Consider the following 20,000-nt stretch of genomic DNA (forward strand, 5'->3'; position numbering starts at 1 on the left):
CCCCCTCTTATTATGTTGATGATGGCCATGCAGTTTACTAAGAGTGAGAGATCTTTATTTTACGTTTCGATTTGTGCTTTCCTGAAAAAAAATTGTCTAGAGGGGTACTCCGAAAAAAAGGAAGACAAGGTATCGAAATCATTTGCAGTATGTCTTGAAAATGATCCACATTTGTTGGAAAATGAACAAAATTCAGAAAACTCTTTTGATCTATCTTCATTTGATACAAACGTGTACAGACTCGGCGAACTAAGTGTTGTGTTTTTAATGCCGTCCAGTATAGATCAATATGTATTATATAACTACTTCACACCTTCTCAAATTGTGATACTCAGAAACTAGCCTAGAGATTACTGTGGAATTGTCACACGTCTCGTGAACCCAACGTTGTTCATGAATTGTGCTTACGAACGTGTCACGGAGTTTCTATTTTGATTTGTTTTGTTTGTCTTCCCCCTCAGGAAATAAGTTATGTGGTTTTGTTTGATTGTTTTTATTTAGTATTTTAAAGCAATGGGAACAGATTTAAAAAGAAAACAACACACATCAGATGAACTCATTAGATCAACAGCCGTATCACAAGGTATGAACAGACAAGTTCATGCGCACGAGACCGCGAGATAGCAACAGCCACTATAAGGACATAGGCCGATGCAAGCACAATGGAGCGCACCATTTTGACCAAATTTGGAGCCAAATGAGGTCAAGGGAAAAAGGTGAGTTCCTTTTGAAATAAGAAAGCTGTCCCACGGAAAACCGGAAAAGGTCCATAAAAGCAACAATCTTTGTCCTATTATAATAAAAATGTAACACATTATACCTCAACATGTGCTTTATTTCTCGATGTAATCACAATCCCGCTGGACACATTTTTCCCATTACTGGATCAGGGAGAAGATACACTCCTTGGAGAATTTTTCGTCAAGGGATTTCAACCAATCTTTAACGGCTTCCATGAGGTCTTCGTCGTCGGTGAATAGCTGTCCAGAAATAGGGCGTTTCATTGGTCCAAAATGGTGATAATCTGACGGGGCCAAGTCAAGACTGTGAGGGGGGTGTGGCAGAACTTCCCAGCCGAACCTTTGGATCCAGTCTTTCGTAGTGTTTGTGGTGTGTGGTGTTGCGTTGTCATGCTGCAAAGTGACCCCGCTGGACAACTGGTCTGGTCTTTTTCGGCGCACAACCTCTCTCAACTTATCAAGAGTCTGGCAGGGTCTGTTAGCATTAACAGTTTGTCCTGGTTCCAGAATATCAAAAAGCAGAATACCCTTAGCATCCCAGAAAACCGTGCAGTGAGTTTCTTCACCGATGGCTGAACTTTAACCTTTTTTCGGGGGAGGTGAAGACGTGTGTTTCCAAACCATTGAATCTCTCTTCGTCTCAGGGGCCATGTGGTGTATCCAAGTCTCATCACCTGTAATAATGCTTCTCAGGAGTGCTTCATCGTATTGTTGGAGGTCTCCTGATGCGTTCATGACTCCCTTGACAGCTTGGCGACAACGATTCAACAAAGTCTGAGACACTTCATCACGTTGCATCTTGTGGTCAGCTGTCAGCTCTTTCGTGACCCATTGAGCGGAGACCTTTCGATAGTGCAGCTCATCAAACACTATCCTATGGACAGTCGACTTTGAAATATTTAACGATTCGGAAGTTTCGCGATTTTTTTTACGCCTGTCTGTTTGAATGAGTTCGTTAACGCGGCTCTTGTTGTCCTCAGTCTTGGCAGAAAAACAAGGTCCTGGGTGAACTTTTTCATTGACATCCGTATGCCCGGCTTTGAACTTACTACACCACTCATATACCTGTGATTTTGCCATTACTTTCTCCCCGTAAACTGACTTTATTTCAGTGTGTATTTCTATTGGTTTGAGACCTTTTGCGGTCAGAAACCGAATGACTGACCTCACTTCTACCCTTGACCAGTTTTCCAAGGGGGTAGCCGTTTTTGGGGAACTGCTGTTTTTTGTTTGTTTTGTGCGATGCTCGTGGTGCTCAATCGGGAAATTCCTTAATGATTGTTTTACAATTGTGCGTTTACAGAATGTGAAAATATTGAATAGTTTTCAAATTACAGCCAAATTCCGGTTTTCCGTGGGACAACCCTCGTAATTTAAATAATATCCGATCCCCTTTAGCCCTGTTGATCAGGTAAACGTAATGCATTATTTTGCCAGGTAGTGACTGGACGAAATAAGATTATGGTTTTTAGTTGCATCGAAAACAAACTGGTCTATGAATGTGAAACAAGTTCAACTCAACCAAATACACCTAGATCTACATGATTTTGAGAAAGCTTTGTTCTGCCTCTACTGTCATTTTAGACTGGGCTGATTAACTGCCTTACAAAAAGGGGTTGGAGATGACTTATTTACACACATTTCCCTTTCAAAGGATGCTTCAAAAGGGTGCATCAAAGAAACTAGGAAACAAACAAATTAATGAAAAACGATATTAAAAAATCAAAACATTTTTTCAGCTCGAAGCCCAAATTCCACTTCCCTGTGGTAAGCTTAGGGAAGCAAATACACAGTTGACCGTCACAATCACAAAGTTTATCTAAGTCAAAAGACTGCAAGTGATGAGCGGAAGAGGCAATGAAAAAAATTGATTCCAAAATCAAAGTAAGAAATCGGCCCGCATAACTGGTCCAAAAGGGAATCCTTTCTCGGGGAATACATGCCTTACGTACTCAATGATAACGAGACTCGTGTTATGCGCTTCATTTGGGCGCTTTTGAATAGAGCCATTTACAGCGAAGCAAAAATCGTAAGCTACGACGATGCCCGTGTAGAGCATTGATTGAAGTCTATGCCCGCACCGCACAGCCTCGAACTAGGTGCCCACTTCATCACTCAAGATTGCAGCCGCACCAAAGCCGAAACAAGTTCCACTGGGCAAAGGAACATTTAAGTTGGCCTCGTCGTGATTGGAATACGCGCGTGTCCCCAGATGAGTCAAGATTTCTGTGGAAACGATATGACAGAACAATGCTTGTCAACCTTTTTTAATGTATAGCCAGCACCCACTTTTGCAACTTTTAAGCGCGGAAAGTGTTCGTTCAGCCCGCCTAAATGCATTTCCAAGAGGGGCATTAAATTTATACCTGTGACTACTGGATGATTCTCACCACCCATCAAAATTATCAAACCTCTCACTGGTGGGCTATATTGCCCAGGTTGGCAAACATTGCAATAAAAGGACCTAATGAGGTCCAGCGTCCATCAATCCTGCTAGAAACTTCAGAGTAGGCAGTGTCTTTTTATGGGCTATGATCAGTTCAACTGGGAGCTGGGTGGCTGGTGGGTTCTCTGGTGTGGTTTGCTCCTTTTTTTTCCCTATCAAAAATGTATCGGCGTTATCTGTCCTCCTTCTTTATCTTGTTTATTTCTCTTTAGTAACACCTCTAATCATATACCTAATATGACCTAACTTTTTACAAGTGCCACAAAACCCTGCCGTGCAGTCCTGGCATTCTGAAAAATAGGACTGACGTGGTGCTAGCGTGTCGTACGAGGCGACTAAATGGCGAAACAGGTTGTGGCACCTGAAACAGAGTCATCCTACCTCCAGGTTGGGGGTTGAGTTACGAGGTAAACAACCTCTCTCGTAAAAAGAACCTGTTACATAAACACATACAAGCAAAAACCATTATCTCTGCTTGGCTGGTAGTGAATCCTCTCCGAATGGAGAGTCTATGACGCGAGGCAGTGAAAGCCGAAAGGAAGCTAGAAGCCTCCACAGTCATCCAAGTGCAAGTCTCTCCAGATTGGATCGTGGAACGTTAGGACCCTTAATGAGGCTGGGGAAACTGCACGGGTCTTCAAAGAGATGCACCGATACCACCTACACATACTGGAAATCAGCGTGACCCACTTGAAACAAGTCTGAACAGAAAGGAATGAAAGAGGGGGAGCTTTTCATGTGTTCAGGAAATGACAGCGATGGACCACACAGGGAAGAAGTAGGGATGATCATATCCAAAACAGCTCAAAAGACATTCAGGGGCAGAGAAGCGTACGGTCCGAGGATCATCATAGCCTCGTTTGGAACTAAGAAAAAACTCAAGTTAAGAGAAGGTAGGAAGAAGGTCATAAACATAAACACCATACAAGTGTATGCCCCTACCAATGATGTAGAAGAGGAGAATAAAGATGACTTCTACAGCCGCCTGCAGAGTGTGATCAACAAACATCCAGGTAAGAACTTCAACTTTGTCACGGGAGACCTAAATGCAAAGGTAGGTTCGGACAATAGTTACTGTGAGGAAATCATGAGCAGACATGGATTGGGAGAGGCAAATGACAATGGAGAAAGATTCCAGAACTTCTGTGCATTGAAAAACTTGGTTATTGGGTCTCCCCGGACGGAACAACGGAAATCCAGATTTACCATTTTAGTATCTCCCGAAAGTTTAGACGCTCACTGGAGGACGTCCGAGTCTTACGAGGAGCAGACGTCGCACCAGATTACCATTTGATCCTTGGAAAGATGAAACTGGAACTGAGAAGATATGCCTAAATCACAACTGGAAGTTGCCAAAAGTATGAAGTGAGTCTTCTGAAAGACCCAGTAAAATTTTAAAAATTCAAGTTGAAACTGAAGAACAGATTTCAAGCCCTTCAAGGGTGAAGTAAACGAGCACTGTGAAAAGATAAAAGACGCAGTAAATACAACTTGCCAGAGCACCCTAAGACCCAAAGACTACACCAGGAATGAATGGATTTCACTGGACTCTCTGGACAAAGCCAAAAGAAGAAGAGGGCTGAAGGCCAAAGTCAACACAGTCGTAACCAAACTGAGAAACGCGCTGCACAACAAGAGTACACCGAAGTAAACCGGGAGGTAAAGAATTCCATTAAGAAGGACAAGAATACCTAATGAAAGGCCTGGCCGAAAAGGCAGGGAAAGCAGCAACAGACGGATACTTGCGGATTGCACACTAGACAACGAAAAACTCTTTCAGGTAGGTTCAGCAAGCCCACTTTACTAGTAAAAGACAAAGAGGGAAAGACTATCTTTGACCCAGAGGGACAACTGAACCGATGGAGAGAACACTTTGATCAACTCTTGAACAGACCACCTCCAGGAAAGCAACCAGAAATTCTTCTAGCCAGAAATCCAATAGTTACGGAACCACCTTCGAGAGACGAAATTGCTGCAGCTATAACAGCACTGAAGTCCCACAAGGCAGCTGGTCCTGACCAAATACCACAGGAAGCCCTTAAGGCAGATAAAGATACATCAGTGGAAATTCTGTATGCTCTATTTGAAAAGGTTTGGTAAGAGGAGGAAATGCCATCTGACTGGAAGGAAGGTCACATAATCAAGCTGCCAAAGAGGGGAGACCTCAGCAATTGTAACAACTACAGCGGCATAATACTCCTGTCCATACCTGGGAAAGTCTTTAACAGGATACTCCTGCCTGGGGAGAATCAAGCTGGCAGCAGATGAGAAGCTCCAAGGAAACCAGGCAGGGTTCCGCAAGAACCGACCATGTGTGGACCAGATCACTACTCTGCACATCATTGTTGAGCAACCATTTGAATGGACTTCACCCCTCGTGGTCAACTTCATTGATTATAAAAAGGCGTTTGAAGGCAAGGACAGGAAAACTCAGTGGAAACCCATGCGGCATTATGGAATACCTGATAAAATCATCAAGCTTGTGAGACCACCTACGATGGAACAAACTGCCAAGTCTTCCACGAAAAACAACTCTCAGAACCATTCCAGGTACAGACAGGAGTGCGACAAGGATGCTTGCTCTCACCTTTTCTCTTCATACTGGCAATTGACTGGGTCATGATAGAAGCCACCAAAGGCAAGCACAATAAATGGAATACAGTGGATCCCCTGGCAGCAGCTGGATGACTTGGACTTCGCTGATGACCTTGAACTGCTCTCTCACAAACATGCTCACATGCAAGAAAAGACCAAGGAACTCAACAGCCTATCAAGGAGTGTTGGCCTACGTATACATCCAAGTAAGTCGAAAGTAGTGAAGCTATGAAAGGTTTCAAGCCCTGCAGTGATAGTGGAAGGCCCTCCCGTGGAAGAAGTGGACTCTTTTACCTACCTTGGAAGTGCCATCGATGGTAAAGGTGGAACTGAGGCAGATGTAAAAGCAAGAACCGCTAAGGCACGGTCCACATTCAACCAATTATCAAATGTCTTGAAAGCAAGAGACATCTTATTGCGCACCAAGATTCGACTCTTTAATTCCAATGTCAAGTCATTCGGCGCTCCTCTACGGCTACGAAACTTGGAAGAAAACAAAGACAGTGCTGAATAAAGTCCAGACTTTCATCAGCAGATGTACGAGGAGTGTCCTAATAATTAAGTGGCAGGATAGAATAAGAAATGAAGAGCTGTGGGAAAGGACAGGACTGAAAGATGTAGAATTAGAAATAGGACAAAGAAAGTGGCGATGGATGGGACAAACCTTCAGAAAGCACAGCAGAAACATTGCAAGACAGTCGCTGCAGTGGAATCTACATGGAGCACGAGACAGGGGTAGGCCACGAGAAACGTGGAGGAGATGTGTGGAAAGGGACATGAGAGAGTTGAAGCTCACTTGGAACGAGCTGGGAAAGATGGCCCAGGAGAGAGATAAATGGAAGGAGTTTGTATGTGGCCTTTACCCTGCCAGGGGTGAAAGGCGTTGATGATGATGATGCCACAAAACTCTTACGAAACAATTGAGAGTGTAACAACCTTCATAAGAACTTACTTAAGGAATTTGAACTCGGGGTAAGAGGTAGAATGTTCTTGTCAAGGTAATTTGAACTGAAAATTAAAACGGCCAAAAAAAAATCAAACAAAGCAACAACCCCCACTCCGAAAAACAAAAGAAAATAAAACAAAACAAACCACAAACAAGCAAAAAAAAAGAAAAAGAAAGAAAACCAATAAAACAAAAACACCCAAAAATCCTTCCCGTCCAGAAAACGAGAGGTGCATCTTGGGGGGAAAAAAAGGTAGGGTATAAGGGAAACAATTCTGAAAATACGGATTGTACTTTAGCCTGCGACCTAGTTGCTGCCCATTATAGCCCTTTTGAGATTGACTGTTCAGTTCAAGCAAGTGTTTAACCAAACGGGGCGATTTATGAGCACTCTGTTACAGGGGGTTCTGTCGGTCTAAAACTGATTGTAAGTTGTTGTCTTTTGTTAAAGTTTTGAAAAAAAAAAAAGAAAAAGAAAAAGATGAATCCATCAACCGGTTAATTTTCTACGATTCCTAGATGTGTGCAGCAGAATTGCTGAGAAACTATGTAGAGCAAGACTAATAACAATGAAAACAGGAAAACTTTTATGATTGAATATGGTAGCACGCATGAACTTTGCAGCAATAAATTTGCAGATACAACAGACCAATATATTAGAGAGAGAGAGAGAGAGAGAGAGAGAGAGAGAGAGAGAGAGAGAGAGAGAGAGAGAGAGAGACTACATAAAGTACCCAAAACTGTACAACGAAGACCAAGAAAAACATAAGATAATAGAGGAGGAGAACCGATAATAAAGAATGAAATAAATGGACCACCAATACTGAAAACAGAAGTACAAGCTGCCATTAGGAAAAGGAAACAAGGAAAAGCGACAGGACCATATAATGTTCCAGTTGAAGTGATTGTAGCGCTTGAAGAACTAAGCACTGAAATAACAACAAAGCTCTTAAATTCTATTTATAACAGTGGTGAGATCCCAGAAGATAAGATGAAGTCAGTTTGAATAGTTTTACCTAAAACACCAATTATCATTGAATGTGATATGCATAGAACAATTAGCCTTATGAGTCATTTTTAAAAAAAAATATTGTTGGGAGTACTAATTGGAAGATGAAAAAAAGTCTAAAACCAGAGATATCTAAAACACAATTCGTCTTTGTTCCTGACATGAGCACCAGAAATGTTATATTCATCTCAACAATGTAATGTAAAGATGTATTGAAGCACAGAAAGATCTATATACATTTATGCTTCATAGATTATTCAAAGGCGTTCAAAGTTAGACATGATGAGCTATTTAAAATACTGGAAAAGCTAGACATAGATGGATTTTTTGAGAGGCAAAACTAAATCCAAACCTAAATGTGTTCTGAAAACCGGCCAAACTAAATCCAAACCTATATGTGTTCTGGAAAATTTGAAGTATCTTCATTTCTCTGACTAATTACTTTTGAGAGTAACTTGTGCGGTCGGTCGTTACACTTTTTGTATTGGTTAAAATCTTTTAGTTTTATTGCTTGCCTAGTTGTATAAACCAACACATTACATGTACTATGTTTTACCACTGGTACTAGCATTTTTTACGCTTCTTTCCACGTCAAACCTTTTTAATATCCCTTGCCCATTTACATGAGATTGACGTCATCTGATTAGTAGAAAAAAAGGGCTTATGATAGTGTCCAATAGTGCATTACGTGCATACTTAGTATGACAAGTAGCTGTTACAGATAGAGATTCCAGGATTATATATGCAAGTCATGGGTCATAGAGCGGTGATGATTTTTATAAATTATGGTGGTGATGAGTGACGATGTGGGATTGCGTTTAAGTAATGTTAGCGTTAGTCCTATCTTCCTCTGCCCCAATGAGTCACGAGAGACGTGGGCACCCTCTATCCCGTTCCCTACCGGAACCATCTTTACGGCCGCCGTTAAGTTCCGAAATGGTGGGCACAGTCTCTGCTAAGGTGACATTGTTAGTGTTAGCCTCTTCTATCGGGCCAAGACAAGTGTCGAGAGGAGCTAAAAGGGAAGACAGTACACTGTATAGTGGCTGGTATGTTGGGGTATTTGTATGCGGGTTGTAGGTAGCAAGTTTGCAAACATATTATGAACTTTAGAAATGCAGCATTCCCCGAGTATTCTTTTCGAGTCCTATTAAACTTACGGGGATTCTTACACACGATCATCGAACCTGAGTTGAGAGGGCACAATTTACACATAATATTGTATCCCCTCGCCTCGGGAAGGAGCGACCTCAAACTCCCAAATCAAGTACCCTGTTTCTGAATCTCCACGGTCTGGTCTGTTTTGTTACAGGTGCTTGCAAGTTATAAGATTCTTTAACCTAATCCAAACCAAAATTTGTTCAGAAAAGTTGGAAGGGTCTTCATTTCTCTTACTTGTTACTTTTTAAAGTAATATGTGCGGTCGGTCGTTACACTTTTAGAATTTGTTATAATCTGTCAGGTGTTTGGATTTGGGTTTTTTGCTTGCCTAGTTGTATAAACCAGCACATTACTATGTTATACCAAGGGTGCTAGCTTTTTATATGCTTCTTTCCATGGCAAAACTTAATCCAAACCTAAATATGTTCGGAAAAGCAGGAAGTATCTTTATTTCTTGGTCCTCGTACTGTTTTTGGGTACCCTGTGTGTCGGCCGTTAAACTCTTAATATTGGTTATAATGTATTCCCTTCTTCTCTTACCTAATTGTAAACAACAGCACAATATTGTGTTTTTTTACACGTACTAGCAATTGTTAGTATTCTTATAACGGAAAAGCCAAATCCAAACCTAAATGTGTTCTGAAAAGCTATAAGCATATTTATTTCTTTGTCCTCCTACTGATTTGACTAACGTGTGCGGTCGGTCGTTACACTTTTAGTATTGAGTATAATCTATTCACTTTTGAGCTTGCTTAGTGGTAAATAACAACACATTATTGTGTTTTGTCACAGGTGCTTGTAATTTTTAAGATTCTTTAACCGAGAAAACCTAATGCAAATCAAAATGCGTTCTGAAAAGTGGGAAGCATCTTCATTTCTCTTACTCGTCACTTTTGTGAGTAACATGTGCGGTCGGTCGTTACACTCTTTGTGTTGGTTATAATCTTTTAGGTTTTTTGGCTTGACTTATTGTGTAAACCAGCACATTACTATGTTTTACCACGCGTGCTAGCATTGTATAGGCTTCTTTCAACGGCAAAACTTAATCCAAACCTAAATGTGTTCTGAAAAGCAGGAAGTAGTTTTGTTTCTTGGTCCTCGTACTGTTTTGGGGTACCTTGTGTGGTCGGTCTTTACAGTTTTAACATTGGTATAATGTATTCCCTTTTTCGCTTGCCTAGTTGTAAACAACAGCACATTATTGTAATTTATTACACGTGCTTGCAATTGTTAGAATTCTTTGACCGGCAAAACTCAATTAAAAACCTAAATGTGTTCTGAAAAGCTGGAAGCATCTTTATTTCTTTGTACTCCTTCTGATTTGACTAACTTGTGCGGTTGGTCGTCACACTTTTAATATTGGTTATAATCTAATCAATTTTCTGTTTATCTAGTTGTAAATAATAAGACATTATTGGGTTTCATTACAAGTGCTTGAAATTTATAGGGTTTCCTTGACGGCAAAATTGAATCCAAACCTAATGTTGTTCTAAAAAACTGGAAACGTCTTCACATCCTTTGACTCCCTACTTTTTTGTGTAATTTGTGCGGTCAGTCGTTACACTTTTAGTATTGGTAATAATCGTTTAGTTTTTTTTGCCCTCCTAGTTGTATAAACCAGCACATTATTGTGTTTTACCAAAAGTGCCAGAATTTTATTGATTTCTTTCCACCATAAAACTTAACCCAAACCTAAATCCGTTCTGACAAGCAGGAAGTATCTATATTTCTTGGTCTTCGTACTGCTTTGGGTACCTTGTGTGGTGGATCGTTGCGCTTTTATTCCCTACGTGGCTTGCCTAATTGTAAATAACAGCGCATTATTATGTTTTATTACAGGAGCTTGGAATTTTCAGGCCTTTTTGCACGGCAGAAACCCAATACAAGCCTAAGTACATGTGTTCTGAAAAGCTGGAAGCGTCTTTATTTCTTTGTCCCCATTTTTAATTGAGTAACTTGTGAGGTCGATCGTTACACTTTTTATATTTCCCCTTCAAAACTCAATCCAAACTTATATGTGTTCTGAAAAGCTGGAAGCATCTTCACTTCTTTGTCCTTCTGCTGATTTGAGTAACTTGTACAGTCGGTCGTTACACTTTTAGTATTGGTTATAAACTTTTTTTTTTGCTTGTATAGTGGTATAAACCAACACATTTTTTTTCTTTTTTACCACAAGTGCTAGCATATTAGGGGCTTCTTTGCCCGACAAAACTCAATCCAAATCTAAATATGTTCTGAAAAGATGGAAAATCTTTATTTCTTTGACACCCTTCTGTTTTGAGTAACTTGTGCGGTCGGTCCTTACACTTTTAGTATTGGTTATAATCTATTCAAAGCTTTGAAGACAACAAAGACAGTACTGAATAAAGTCCAGACTTTCATCAACAGATGTATAAGGAGCATCCTAAGAAGTAAGTTGCAGGATAGAATGAGAAATGAAGAGCTGTGGGAAAGGACAGGACAAAAGGATATAGAAGTAGAAATAGGACTAAGAGGGGGACGATGGATGGGACACACCTTCACAAAACCCAGCGGGCACATCTTAAAAAAGTCGCTGCTGTGGAACCCACAAGGAGCACTAGGCAAGGGTAGGCCACGGGAAACATGGAGGAGATGTGTGGAAAGGGACATGAAAGAGATGAAGCTCACTTGGAACGCGTTTGGAATGATGGCGCAGGACAGAGATAATTTGAAGGAGCTTGTATGTAGTCTATACCCTGCCAGGGGTGAAAGGCATTGATGATAGTATATTCCCTGTTACGCTAGCATAATTGTAAATAACAAAAAACATGATTATGTTTTATTACTGGTGCCTGCAATTTTTAGGCCTCTTTGCCAAGCAAAACTCAGTCCAAAACTAAATGTTTTTTGAAAAGATGAAGGTATCTTTATTTCTTTGACACCCTACTATTTTGAGTAACTTGTGCGGTCGGTCTTTACACTTTTATAATTAGTTATAATCTATTCACTTTTGTGTTTGCCTACTTGTAAATAACAAAACACAATTGTATTTTATTGCAGGTGCCAGTAATTTTTAAGTTTCCTTGACCAGCAAAACTGAATCAAAATCTTAATGTGTTCTGCAAAGCAAAGAAGCATCTTCATTTCTCTGACTCCTTACATTTGTGAGCAACTTGTGCTGTCGGTCGTTACCCTTTTTTGTATTGCTCAGAAACTTTTTGTTTTTTCTTGTTTTTTCGGGGAGGGGGGCGGGTTGCTTGCGTAGTTGTGTAAACCAGCACATTACTGTGTTTTAACCCACGTGCTAGCATTTTGTAAGCTTCTTTCCACGGCAAAACCTAATCCAAGCCTAAATGTGTTCTGAAAAGCAGGAAGTATCTTTATTTCTTGGTCCTCGTACTGTCTTTGGTACATTGTGTGGTCGTTCATTGCACTTTTGTTATTGGCTGTATTCTGTTCCCTTTTTCGCTTGCTTAGTAAGTTGTAAATAATAACACACTATTGTGTTTAATCACTGGTGCTAGCAGGAACGCTTTACGGGGGTCTACCACTTTATCAAAATTTAAATCAGCACTTAAAACGCATTTGTTTTAGTCCAGCTTCGATCTGTAATTTCCGACATTCCCAGCACAAATATTATTATGTTCTCTCAGTATCTATTATGTTCTCTCAGTATCGTTTATTCATGCTGTTCTGTTCTGTAAGAATTTACGACTGTGTGAATTCATCAATGTGTGCGAGAGTGTCTGAGTAAGCTTTGTGGGATTGTCTTTATTCAAGGGTGTACTGGTGAGAGAGAGAGAGAGAGAGAGAGAGAGAGAGAGAGAGAGAGAGAGAGAGAGAGAGAGAGAGAGAGAGAGAGAGGGAGAGAGAAAGAGAGAAAGATATATATATATATATATATATATAGAGAGAGAGAGAGAGAGAGAGAGAGAGAGAGAGAGAGAGAGATATAGATATAGATATATATAGATATAGATATAGATAGATATATATATATATATATATATATATATATATATATATATATATATATATATATATATATATATATATATATATATAGATATATAGATATAGATATATATATATATATCGCTGGTGGAGTGATGAAACCTCGTAACCCTCAATTTTTTCGGAATTGGTTTTTTTGGCTTAATGTCTTCTCCCAGTCCTTCTTCACATTGTGTCAAAAGCACTAGGTTAAATTAGTAAGAGAAAGTATGAAAAAAACTTAATAAAAAAACCTCGTATGTTTGCCCCCCTGATATCCTGGCGTGATGAAACCTCGCAACCCTCACCCGGTGCTCCGATCTGCTTTTGCGTGGTTTCATCACTCCCGGTTTGAGAGAGTGGCGTGCTTATACGAGGTTCTGGATAAGCCTTCTTTATGAATTAGCTTAAATGAAGCGCTCATAACTGACATTGTCTGGTGCATTTAATGTATCTGACGGAATAAAGAAATATTTCATTCATTCATTCATCCATACATTCATTCATTCTTTTATTCATTCACTTTATTTTAGTCAGTTCAGAAATTCAAATATCGTCATAAGTGAAGTACTTACATTGTGTAAATATTTAAAAAATCCATTCATAAGGATGACTAACGCGCTGGTAATCAAGATGTTCTCATCAAGCACAAATGTAGTTAACATTTAAGTTAAGGCAACAGTCACAACTTGAAATGACAGGTGGCGGTAGTCCTTACTAAGACTAGGTGACAGATCTGTGCACTCTCCAGATGTCAACAGGCCATTCTGTTTATCAAAGAGAGGGTATGGTTTCGCATATTCTCAGACTATTTTTAGTTTTAGTAGAGGTTTTACGGCGCTCGCAACTGCATGAGGCCATACGAGCGCCAAGGGTTGAATGTCAACAGAGAAGTCCGTACAGGGAATCAGACTTACTCTGCTCACCTCTCTAGCTTCAGCAGCACAAAGTCTGCTTCGACTACATGTACCAAGGCACCCCGGAAATAGCGGGTCACAAGAGTGTGACAAACATACAAAAGAAGTAGAGGAAAATGACGATAGTAAGGATTAGGACAGAAAAAGCAGCAGTTCTCTGTTGTAGTTCAGGCACAGTTATGAGCATGACATTGTTAGATCAGCCCATTTACAATTCTACTGTGCACTAGAACGAAAAATCCCCCCCCCCCCCCCCCCCCCATTTGGGAATGGCCTAAAGACACTTCAGTCAGTGGCACTGCCCCGGATGAGTCTCAGACTATGAATCCGTTGTGTAGTCGAATCCTCCAGTTGTGGTTGAGGCCGAATAGTACTGAACTTTACCATGGTCTTGATGACTCTGAAGTCTTTATAGAATATTGTGATAAATTTGTGCCCCAACAACACAAATAATACAGACATTTCCGAATCTGTATTGAATATCTCCTTCTAACTGTGCTCATGACCTAGATCTTTATACCCTACACAGGCTGGTTTGGAAACCACTGAGCAGATCACGTTCCATGAATTGACCCCACCCTCCATGTCGCAGTACTTTCCAGGGCTGTCCCTGATATGTGGAGACAAGGAAGTATCAGCATCATCCTAGACTGAGTCTGCACCAACAATAGTGTCGCCTGGAATCATACCCCAAACCATTCTGATGTTTCACTAGGCAGCTGTAAGTCAGATGCTGAATTATTATCTTCGAGGTCACAGCAACACGATTTGTAGACCATACTCAGGCACCTGAGCCACTATTCCTGGAGCCTGATCCCGAGACACAGCTCATTTGTGATGCCAGCATAAATGATGCTCCACAGAGGAAAAGAAAGGGTTTTCAGGAGTGGCAACAAATAAGCGAAACAGTATCCGTGGATCAGGACAGGATCGGAATACATAAAGGTTCAATGAAAAGCCCAACAAAGTTATTGAAACCAAACTGCGATTGCAAGAGCTGGACTCTGAAATGTAAAGGGCTCTCTGAAGTTGATAGACATTCTTAATTTTGATTTAGTGTGGACCCTTTCATGGGATGACTAGTGGACCTCAGAGGAGATATTCAGAGACTAACCAGAGAGGGAATACCTTCAAGAAACACTTTCAAAAGGTGGCCATAAGGTGCCAGTGTGTTAAAAGATGTTCCTGAATTGAACTGGGTTGGATGAATGATTTGTAAGAAACATTTAGAACCAATAATTATCAAAGCAACTCAGATGTCTACAAAATATATGCACAATTCTGCCAAGGCGGCCTCTCAACAGACCCACCCTCGATGAAGCATTCAAGCAGAGTAACCTGTCGCTATTCCTGTCAAAGATAGATATTATGTGCGACCTTTGATTCAGTCGTGAAGTTAACAATGTGCTGGAAGATCTTTGGAATGCTAACATTCTAGAAAAAGAAGCAGCGAGCAAAGAAAAGGAACGAGATAAATCTGAAACCATCAAATCTCTCGCCAGTAATGAACCTAAAACGGCCGTACTTTCAATGGATCTTCAGCATCAGTCTTAGATTACAAAACAAAACTCGCCGTTCATAACTTTACGCTATTGGATGCTGCAACACGTCAGACTACTTTTTTACGTGTGTCATGAAGCAGAAGGGGGACTTATGGCAAATGAGTTAGCTTCATGTCGATTGGATTTCCAGAAGGAAAAACTGGACTTCCAGAAAACCATTTCCGACATCGACAACTGTGGTTACCAATACAGAAATGCCACACTAGCCAATGTTTCTCTAAGCCATTTTTCAACAACACATGGAAGCACAATTGAACAGAAACATTTTATCAAATGACACACACACAAATGGAAATTAACAGTGTGAACTCAACTATTAAGAGATCGCTTCGAAAAACACGCATCGAGGTCCTCCAAGACTACCTCTATTTCTTCATGATGGCAAGAGCAAAACAAAAAACTTATCAAAACAAATATTTGGATCACACATTCTTCAAGGAATATTCTAAGATTCTAAGTGTGGAAGCTACGACAAGTCTACAAGACTAGGTAGAAAAACGAGTAATCCTGTTGTCTGGTGTTTGAAGTACATCCCAGACATGAACATCCAGTTCAAGATGCACTTGAAGGATGAATGGGCTGCCGTTCCGAAGGCTGGACACAGAAACATAAGGTCCATCCTACCTCGCCACTCTACACAAAACGTTTAAAGTTCCAACACTTCAAGTACAATCACCTACAGGTGCTTAAATCTGTTATTGCCAATATGCATCGTCACTTTATGACAATTTATACTATTAACATTAATAGTTGTTCATTATGATTCAACATCTCTTATGAAAACCATCTGTAGACCATATTGCAGAGATTTATTATTAATTTGTGCTTTTTAGTAAAACTGGAAGTAACCAGATCTAATCTTGGCAAATTATAGTGAAGCAAATTGCATTAATTGCAATCCGTTTGAGGATTGAAACATAAATTCTGCTGGTAACACACATTTATTTGACTTCAGTTGGCCGCGAATCGAACTCTAAACCAATTGGTTTTGAATAAACATCTTTATCACTTTGTGGCGTTTCAAACAACAGACACATACTGCAACCAAAATGAGCAGCGAGAAAACTCGCAACCCTCAAACTCTGTCCTGATGAAACCTCGCAACCCACCCGCCGGCTGACTACGTGGTTTCATCACGACAAAAATGTTGTAATGAAACCTCGCATCCCACAGCGTAGCCACATAAACAATATAAAAGTTATTTTAATGTACTAACCACGTTTCTAATGTGTTTTTGTCTATCTGTACCAACTTTGGTTCATATAGGTCATTTTATTCAAGAGTAAATCAGTTTTTTGTCTCTCCTGTAAAATTTTCCTTTCTGGGGTTACGAGGTTTCATCACTCCACCAGCGATATATATATATATATATATATATATATATATATATATATATATATATAGAGAGAGAGAGAGAGAGAGAGAGAGAGAGAGAGAGAGAGAGAGATAGATATATATATAGATATATATATATATATAGATATATATATAGCCTATATATATATTTAGAGAGAGAGACAGACAGACAGACAGACACAGAGTGAGAGACAGAGAAAGAGGATTACTATAGGAGCTGTGTGCTGCATATGTTCTTTGTATTAATTATTGTACAGTGCATTGAGCACTTCTTTGCGAAAATGCGCAATATAAATGCAATGTATTTTTATCATTATTTATTATGATTATTTTTAGGCCTCTTTACCCTGAAAAACTCAGTCCAAACCTACAAGTATTCTGAAAAGCTGAAAGCATCTCGATTTCTTTGTTCCGCTGTTGATTTGAGTAACTTAATTGTGCAGTCGATCGTTACACTTTTAGTATTGGTTATAATCTATTCACTTTGTGCTTGCGTAGTTGTAGATAACAAGTCACTATTGTGTTTTATTAGAGGTGCTAGCAATTTTTTGGGTTCTTTCCCGGCAAAACACCGTCCAAAACGAATTATGCTCTGAAAAGCTGTAAGCTACTCTAATTCTTTGTCCTAGTATTGTTTTGCATACCTTGTGTGGTCGTTCGTAACACCAGACTCTCTGGTAACACTCTCAGCATTGCTTTTAATCAATCCACTTTTGTGCTTGCCTGTTTGCAAACATCAGCACATTATTGTGTTTTATTACAGGTGCTAGCAATCTTTCGCTTCTTTGCCTGGATAAACTCAATCCAAACATATAATACGTGTTCTGTAAACCAAAACATTATTGTGTGTTGTTAGAGGTGCAAGCAATTTGTAGGGGTTTTTTTCCCGGCAAAACACTATCCAAACCGTATTATGTTCTGAAAACCTGTAAGCTTCTCTATTTCTTTGACCCCCCCCCCCCCCCCCCCTCTACTGTTTTGAGTAACTTGTGCGGTAGGCCGTTATATTTTTAGTATTGGTTATAATCAAATCACTTTTGCGCTTTCCGAGATGTGAATGACAACACATTACTGTGTTTTATAACAGGTGATCGCAAATGTTAAGCTTCTATGCCCTGCGAATCTCAATCCAAGCCTGTATCTTCTGAAAAGCAAGAAGTATCTTTATTTCGTTGTTCTCTTACATTGGTTAAAATCTATTCACTTTTGTGCTTGCGTAGTTGGAGATAACAACCCATTACTGTGGGTTTTTTTAACAGGTACTAGTAATTTTTAGACCTCTTTGCCCAGCAAAAGTCATTCCACGCCTACATAATATCGTGTTATGAAAAGCAGGAAGCATCTTTATTTCTTTGTCCTCCTACTGATTTGAGCAACTTTTGCGGTCGGTCGGAATACTTTGAGTATTTGTTACAATCTTTGACTTTTTTTTCTTGCCTTGTTGTATAAACCGACACATTATTGTGTTTTACCACAGGTGTTAGCATATTATAATATACTAGCAGGGTTTCCTTTTCGATGAACGGACTAGAAGGAATAGATCGTCAAGTCATTGTATGATCAGTGCTCGCACTCTTTGTGAATGGAAGCCTCACTTGTTTTCAAAGCCGTCTTAGAAGACGGACTTTCCCAAGATTAGATCTAAACGAAACTAATGAAAAACTGAAAATTAAACTACAGTGACTTCAGACTCCCAAGTAAAAGTGTGCACCCTTTAAATGATTCTGAACCACCGTTATTTTTTTTCAAATTCGAAAGTCAAGTGGTTCTGAAGTTTTAGGCGGCCAAAGTGACGAGCTTTTACAAATATATTTAGTATAGATGCCTCTTTCCACAGCAAATCTCAATCCAAACCTAAATGTGTTCTAAAAAAACTGTTCCATTATGCTGTCGGTCGTTACACTTTTAGTTTTGGTTATAATCTATTCTTTTTTTGTCCTTGAAAAGTTGTAAATAGTAAGACAATAATATTGTGTTTGTTATTACAGGTGCAAGAAATCTTTAGGCTTCTTTGCCTGGAAAAACTAAATCCAAACCTAAATGTGTTTTGAAATGCTGAAATCATCTACATTTCTTTGACTCCGTATCGTTTTGAGTAACTTGTGCGTTGGAAAAAATTGCCCAACTGGAGAAAAAAAATGCCAGTTTCTTCAATTTCATTATTTTGACGAGCGCCTGATTTCACCACGATGCCTAACAAATATGTGTTCTGAAAAGCTGAATGCATCTCTATTTCTTTGTCCTCCTACTGTCTTGAATAACTTGTTCGGTTGGGTGTTATATGTATTGAATTCCTTATAATATATAAATTTGTATGCTTGCCTAGTTTTAAAAACCAACGTATTGTTGTGTTTTATTACTGGTGCTATCAATTTTTAGGATATTTTGCCCTTCAAAACTCAATCCAAATCTAAGTGGGCTCTGAAAAGCTACAAACATCTTTATTTCTTTGTCCTCCTACTGTTCTGAGCAATTTGTGTGGTTGATCGTTACATTTTTTGTATTGCTATGATCTTATAAATTGTATGCTTGTGTAGTTGTATAAACCACACTTCATTGTGCAATGTTTAGGCTTCTTTTTTCCTGCATAACTCAATCTAAACCTAACTGATGTGTTCTGAAAAGCTGGAAGCATTTTTTTAAAAAATTTCTTTGTCCTCTTACTGTTTTGAGTCATTTGTAAGGTTAGTCTTTATCGTTTTTGTATTCGTTATAATCTTTATTTTTTTCTTTCCTAGTTATAGATCTATAACCCAATAGGACTACATAATTGTGTTTTCTTACTGTTGTGAGCTTTTTAGGTTTTTTTTTCTTTCCAGCAAAATCCTGTCGAAGTGGAATTACTTTCTGAAAAGTTGTAAACATCTTTTTTCTTTGTCCTACTACTAATTTGTGTAGTGCAGTCGATCGTTACACATTCAGTATCGTTTAAAATCTATTAATTTTGTGTGCATGTCTAGTTGTAACACCCATCACTTTATTGTGTTTTACCACAGGTGCTAGTATTCATGTGTCCTTAGCACACTCCTTTATGGATCTGAAACATGGACCTTGTACTACAGACAAGAAAAGCGCCTCGACATTTTCCATCTCAGATGCTGCCGCAAGATCTTAGGCATTTCGTGGGGGGACAAGGTTACAATTCATGTAGAAGTGTTGGCACGGGCAAACCTCCAGAGCATGACAACTATCCTGTGTTTAAATAGATTGAGATGGCTGAGCAATGTCTAGAGAATGGACGACAACCGGAGTCCGAAGCAACTTCTCTATGGAGAACTTGCCCTGGGAAAGAGACCAAGAGGAAGACCAAAATT

This window comes from Aplysia californica, unplaced genomic scaffold (assembly GCF_000002075.1).
Source record: "Aplysia californica isolate F4 #8 unplaced genomic scaffold, AplCal3.0 scaffold00106, whole genome shotgun sequence".
Classification (NCBI taxonomy): Eukaryota; Metazoa; Mollusca; class Gastropoda; order Aplysiida; family Aplysiidae; genus Aplysia; species Aplysia californica.